We start from the raw sequence: 6,815 nt of genomic DNA, 5'->3' as shown, positions 1-6,815 counted from the left end.
GCCTGACTCAAGCCACCTGCCAGGCCACCCTTCTTCCACTGTACCCTGACTTAGTTGTCAGAGCCTCACATACACTCCACACCCTGTTCTTCCCAGACTCTGGGCTTTTTTTTTGGTGGGTGGGAGCACTTACTTCCTCCAGGGACTTGTGGCTGGGACAGTCCCCTACAGCATGACTTCTTACTGGCAAATCACACACACACACACACACACACACACACACACACACACACACACACACCTCTGAGCTGGGGACAGATAGTCCCAACCCCCAGTGCAGATTCCAAAAAAAGTACCAAGGAAACTCTGTAATGTCAAAAAGTAACAAGACTTGTTTATTTCAAATGAACTTGCCATGGCTCATTCTGGGTTCTGGGGGTGCATGCAGAAGACCCGGCCTCTGTCTACACTGGGATGGGGAGTACGGCAGCCGTGGAGGGGTGGCGGCTCCCCTCTGAACACCAACAGGTTTGGCTACTGCAGGTTCTCTGCTCAGCCGGGTCAGCTATCCACGGAGGGAGGGCAGGTGGGTGGGCAGCGGATCCGGCAACAGCCACAGCTGTGCACCAGTATCCTTCACTGTTGCACCTCGACCAGGTGTGAGGGGACCAAATAGACGGCGAAGTCTCGTCTCACATCCTAAAAACCTGTTATCCAGGGCCAGCCAGAGAGCTCACTTGAACAATGCAGCTGCTTTCTTACGGGCCTGATCCCGGTTCGGGCCAGGTCCGCACTGCACCAGAGCGAGCTTCAGTGCTGTGGTGTCTTTTTCCCTCTCTGTTTCTTCTCCTACCTGAGATAAGTTGACTCAGTGGTGAGTCCCTTGAGATGACTCCCCCCCATCACCCCCAAAATAAAGCCCCTATCACCCATCCCCCCAGTCCCCGGGGCTGGAGCAGCTGGAGGAAGCAAAGCCTCACTGACAGGCAGGCCACCTGACAGGTGGGCGTGACGTCACCCAGGTGGGCGGGCCCGTCAGGGAAGCTCAGGTGTAGCGGTGCTCAGCGGAGCCCAACTTGGTGTCACGTCACCCAGACGGGCAAGCTGACGAGGTCCATGTGAGAGCGGTGCCTCTCGGTGAACACCGGTCTGCGTGACGTCCCCCAGGTGGGCAGACTGCCAGGTAAGTGTAGGTGTAGAGGCTCTCGGTGAAGCCCAGTGACTCTGGATGTCCCCCAGGTGGGCAGACCGGCGAGGTAAGTGTAGTAGAGGCTCTCGGTGAAGCCCAGTGACGCGGGACGTCCCCCAGGTGGGCAGACCGGCCAGGTAAGTGTAGTAGAGGCTCTCGGTGAAGCCCAGTGACGCGGGACGTCCCCCAGGTGGGCAGACCGGCCAGGTAAGTGTAGTAGAGGCTCTCGGTGAAGCCCAGTGACACGGGACGTCTCCCAGGTGGGCAGACCAGCCAGGTAAGTGTAGTAGAGGCTCTCGGTGAAGGCCAGTGACGCGGGACATCCCCCAGGTGGGCAGACCGACCAGGTAAGTGTAGTAGAGGCTCTCGGTGAAGCCCAGTGACACAGGACGTCCCCCAGGTGGGCAGACCGGCCAGGTAAGTGTAGTAGAGGCTCTCGGTGAAGCCCAGTGACACGGGACGTCATCCAGGTGGGCAGACCGGCCAGGTAAGTGTAGTAGAGGCTCTCGGTGAAGCCCAGTGACACGGGACGTCTCCCAGGTGGGCAGACCGGCCAGGTAAGTGTAGTAGAGGCTCTCGGTGAAGCCCAGTGACACGGGACGTCTCCCAGGTGGGCAGACCGGCCAGGTAAGTGTAGTAGAGGCTCTCGGTGAAGCCCAGTGTCGCGGGACGTCTCCCAGGTGGGCAGACCGGCCAGGTAAGTGTAGTAGAGGCTCTCGGTGAAGCCCAGTGACGCGGGACGTCCCCCAGGTGGGCAGACCGGCCAGGTAAGTGTAGTAGAGGCTCTCGGTGAAGCCCAGTGACACGGGACGTCATCCAGGTGGGCAGACCGGCCAGGTAAGTGTAGTAGAGGCTCTCGGTGAAGCCCAGTGACGCGGGACGTCCCCCAGGTGGGCAGACCGGCCAGGTAAGTGTAGTAGAGGCTCTCGGTGAAGCCCAGTGACACGGGACGTCCCCCAGGTGGGCAGACCAGCCAGGTAAGTGTAGTAGAGGCTCTCGGTGAAGCCCAGTGACACGGGACGTCCCCCAGGTGGGCAGACCGGCCAGGTAAGTGTAGTAGAGGCTCTCGGTGAAGCCCAGTGACACGGGACGTCATCCAGGTGGGCAGACCGGCCAGGTAAGTGTAGTAGAGGCTCTCGGTGAAGCCCAGTGACACGGGACGTCCCCCAGGTGGGCAGACCGGCCAGGTAAGTGTAGTAGAGGCTCTCGGTGAAGCCCAGTGACGCGGGACGTCCCCCAGGTGGGCAGACCGGCCAGGTAAGTGTAGTAGAGGCTCTCGGTGAAGCCCAGTGACGCGGGACGTCCCCCAGGTGGGCAGACCGGCCAGGTAAGTGTAGTAGAGGCTCTCGGTGAAGCCCAGTGACGCGGGACGTCATCCAGGTGGGCAGACCGGCCAGGTAAGTGTAGTAGAGGCTCTCGGTGAAGCCCAGTGACGCGGGACGTCCCCCAGGTGGGCAGACCAGCCAGGTAAGTGTAGTAGAGGCTCTTGGTGAAGCCCAGTGACGCGGGACATCCCCCAGGTGGGCAGACCGGCCAGGTAAGTGTAGGTGTAGAGGCTCTCGGTGAAGCCCAGTGACACGGGACATCCCCCAGGTGGGCAGACCAGCCAGGTAAGTGTAGTAGAGGCTCTCAGTGAAGGCCAGTGACGCGGGACATCCCCCAGGTGGGCAGACCGGCCAGGTAAGTGTAGTAGAGGCTCTCGGTGAAGCCCAGTGACACGGGACGTCATCCAGGTGGGCAGACCGGCCAGGTAAGTGTAGTAGAGGATCTCGGTGAAGCCCAGTGACACGGGACGTCCCCCAGGTGGGCAGACCGGCCAGGGCACCGGAGCTGTGGGACCCCTTCCCAGCCCTGCCACCTAGCGCCGCTGCAGGCGGCTGGGCACCGAGTAGTCGGAGAGCAGGTAGTCCACGCGGTAGAGGCCATAGACACGGCGCTGGTAGAAGGGCCCGACGTCCCGGAAGAGCGGCGCCGCCGGGTCGTGCGCGCTGTCGCCCCCTGGCGGGCCGGGGAGGCGCAGGCCGGGCGCACCCGGCGTCTCCAGCTTGCCCAGCACGTGGTGGCGCAGGCGGCGGGGTGGCAGAGCGCATGCGCGCTCCCAGTGCGCGGTGACGGGCTCCTCGCGGCGCGTGCGCGGGTCGCGCGGGCCGGCCAGGACTCGGCGAAGCGCATGCGCAGTAGCGCCGCCGGAAGGCCTCGCCGCGGGGGCCGCTGCAGCTTGTTGCGGGGGGCGGACGCCAGGCGCTTGGAGGGCTCGCGCGCGGGGATGGCGCGGGGTCCCCCGGGGGCGCTTCCAGTCGCAGCGTCCCCCAGTCGCAGCGTCCGCCAGCTCCGGGGGCCGCGGGGGCCGCGCGTGGAGGCGGCAGGTGCGGCAGCAGGTCGCGATGGGCGCTCGCGGTGCAGCTCGGCCGGGCGGGGACGCGGGGCGCAGGGACACGGGGACAACCACCCCCGCCCGGTGCCGCCACCTGCCGCCCCGCCCGGCCGTGGGGAGACCGCGTGGGGACCCCGCTGCCATGCCTGCTTGTTGGGTGGTCTGCCAGCTCCCCCGGCTTCTGCCTCACCAAGCACCGGCCTGCCTGTGTGGGGCTGGTTTGAGGCCACTCAAGCTGCGTCTATGTACACAAATCACTTGACATTCCCGTAAAGCACCACCCTCCCTCCAGGGCATTGGTGGTTCCGGGGCAGAATTCTCGCCTGCCCCGCCCCTCTCCTTGTCACACCTGATCCCCTCCTTGTCACACCCTGATCCCCTCCTTGTCACACCCTGATCCCCTCCTTGTCACACCCTGATCCCCTCCCTGTCACACCCTGATCCCCTCCTTGTCACACCCTGATCCCCTCCTTGTCACACCCTGATCCCCTCCTTGTCACACCCTGATCCCCTCCCTGTCACACCCTGATCCCCTCCTTATCACACCCTGATCCCCTCCCTGTCACACCCTGATCCCCTCCTTGTCACACCCTGATCCCCTCCTTGTCACACCTGATCCTCTCCTTGCCACACCCTGATCCCCTCCTTATCACACCCTGATCCCCTCCCTGTCACACCCTGATCCCCTCCTTGTCACACCCTGATCCCCTCCTTGTCACACCTGATCCTCTCCTTGTCACACCCTGATCCCCTCCTTGTCACACCCTGATCCCCTCCTTGTCACACCCCGATCCCCTCCTTGTCACACCCTGATCCCCTCCTTGTCACACCCTGATCCTCTCCTTGTCACATCCTGATCCCCTCCTTGTCACACCCTGATTTGCACCAGTCGCTTTTCTCTCCACCCTCTCTGCGTCGCATCCTGTTCACGCCCTACTTGGGAAGTATATATAAAGACAACATTGTTCGCTTTAGTTGAGTTTAGCTCGGCTGAGATTGCGCTGCATCGTGCACGAATAAAGAGATACTGCCTACAGCTCAGCCATGAGCCCCCGTGAAGCTCAGCCCGACACCTGCTTCCAGCCCTGACTGCTCTCGTCCTTCTTCCTCTCTGTTCCATGGGAAATGCTCTCTCTCTCTCTCTCTCTCATGTTGATTTGTTTATTCCCTTTTGTTGCCCTTGTTGTTTTACTGTTGTGGTTATTACTGTTTGTCTTCGTTGTTGGATAGGACAGAGAGAAATGGAGAGAGGAGGGGAAGACAGAGAGGGGGAGAGAAAGACAGACACCTGCAGACCTGCTTCACCGCCTGGGAAGCGACTCCCCTGCAGGTAGGGAGCCAGGGGCTCGAACCCGGATCCCTAACGCCGGTCCTTTGCGCTTAACCCACCGTGCTACCGCCCACCCCCCCACTCGCTCTTTAATATGCAGCGAATAGAGTGCGTATTAAAGAAAAGAATATGAGCTCATTGGACGTCAGCCCGAGAAAGAAGCACCATGTCAGGGCCATTGAGGAAAAGTTGGCGAAGTGTATAAGCCGCCAGGCAGATTCCATAGGAGTAGGGAAAAGAGCATTTTTGGCTTATGGGGACCCACTGTCATCATTCAGTAATAAAAACAGGGCGTGGAGGCTGGGGAGATAGCTAGCTCAGCGAGTCAGAGCACAGGAGGTAAGCGCCTCATGACCCAGGTTTCACCCCTCGCACCGCCACCGCACGCCAGAGTTGAGCAGTGCTCAGCACTCGCGTTTCTCACATAGAAACAAAGACAGGCAGAGAGAGAGAGACCAAGAGAGACAGAGGCAACGACACTGACGAAGCCCCTTCAATGGTGGGGGCCAGGAAGCGCCAGTGTTGTGGGAAAGTCATGTATTCATAAGGCCTTGACACACAAGTTCACTTTGTATTTATGAATTGGCATGTCCATTTTGGCCTTGATAGCTTTATTTTTATTTATTTTTTTAAGTAGAAAACAAAAATGGAGTATTTATGCTAAATCAAACACTAGGCGAATAATATAAGAGACGAATATAAACACATTTGAGGTTCACCCCCACCCAAAACAATTCTTCCAAGACTGCACAGTCAAATGGAAATTCTGGATCGAACCCTTGCACAAAAGGGGCTTTCAGCGACGACTCCGATCTGGACTCCTGCTGTGTCTTCGGCCACCTCTTCTCTTGCCCTTGGGTGGACCCCGAACAAAACACCAGTCCACACTGATTGGCTGTCCCATCAATGCCTTGATAGCTTTAATTGTGCCGTCCCCCACCAACACACACACACACACACACACACACTTAGCCTGGTGCTTGGGCAGGAAGCTGGGCCTCTTCTCTGAGAAACAATAGCGCCCAGCGTCTCTGCACTCCCTATGTGCCAGGCACTTGCTGCGCCATTTAGTGCTCTGAGTTGGGCAGTGCTGGGGGAAGGCAGCCCCACCAGCAACCTGCACCCCCTCTTTCATCCCTTCTGCACTAGACAGGGCCCCTACTGCGGAGGCTAACCCTACAGCCCCTTCTCCGTGCCACCATGTGCCACCTCCCCTTGGTGACTTTTGGCCCAAGAATTCTCATGTGCACAATTCGAGTTCAAGCCCCCAATTCACCATGTGGGAGTACTACATTGATGCTCTGGTCTGTCTTCCGAACTCTCTGTCTCTCTGCATGTGAAAAAGGTGACCCAGAGTGTCGAAGCTCCAGTAACAATAACAGGAAGGAAAAGGAAGATGGAATTACTGTGGGTACAAAAAGGCGACTTTAATTTCTCTGAATTGCATTAAAAGCCTTAGTTATGGTTTAAAATAGCAACTGTTGGTGAGGATGTGGAGAAAATAGAACCTGGCTGGAACTTGTGGCTGAAGAGACTGTCAAGTGGGACAGCTGCTGGGCAAAGCAGTTTGGCAGCTGTTGGAAAGCAGGTAGGCAGGCAGGCAGGCGTGAAGGAATGGAGAACAGCGGTAGAGTGCAGGACCTGCCCGCACGAGGTCTTGAGTTCAGAACTCAGCGTCACTTGTGCTGGAGTCACGCTCAGCTTCTGTTTCTCACTAATAAATAAACTCTTTTTTGACATATTAAAAAGTGGACGCATGCCTCAGCAGGTCCATTCCTTGGTCTATACCCAAGAAATCTGAAGACATACATCGCCTGAGACCTGGTACACAGCGGCCACAGCAGCGACTCACAGTAGCTAGATCATGGACGCAGCCTACATGCTCACCAAGGGATGAATGCGACGAGACTAGGCAGTGTAACTACGCAGTGGGATGTTACTCGGTCATTAAAAGGAACGAAGTTTTGGAGGAGCTCTGAAAA

At 58.7% G+C, this 6,815-nt stretch overlaps 1 long non-coding RNA gene across 1 annotated transcript; it reads left to right on the top strand.

Moving 5' to 3' along the window:
- Window positions 1–301: 301 nt before the first annotated feature.
- On the top strand, window positions 302–6,815 carry LOC132535217 (uncharacterized). The gene is made up of 2 exons (XR_009546986.1): window positions 302–500; window positions 6,602–6,815. It is a non-coding gene; the product is annotated as an uncharacterized LOC132535217 (long non-coding RNA).

Source organism: Erinaceus europaeus, chromosome 21 (assembly GCF_950295315.1).
Source record: "Erinaceus europaeus chromosome 21, mEriEur2.1, whole genome shotgun sequence".
Lineage (NCBI taxonomy): Eukaryota > Metazoa > Chordata > Mammalia > Eulipotyphla > Erinaceidae > Erinaceus > Erinaceus europaeus.
This window is presented reverse-complemented; position numbering and strand designations above follow the sequence as displayed.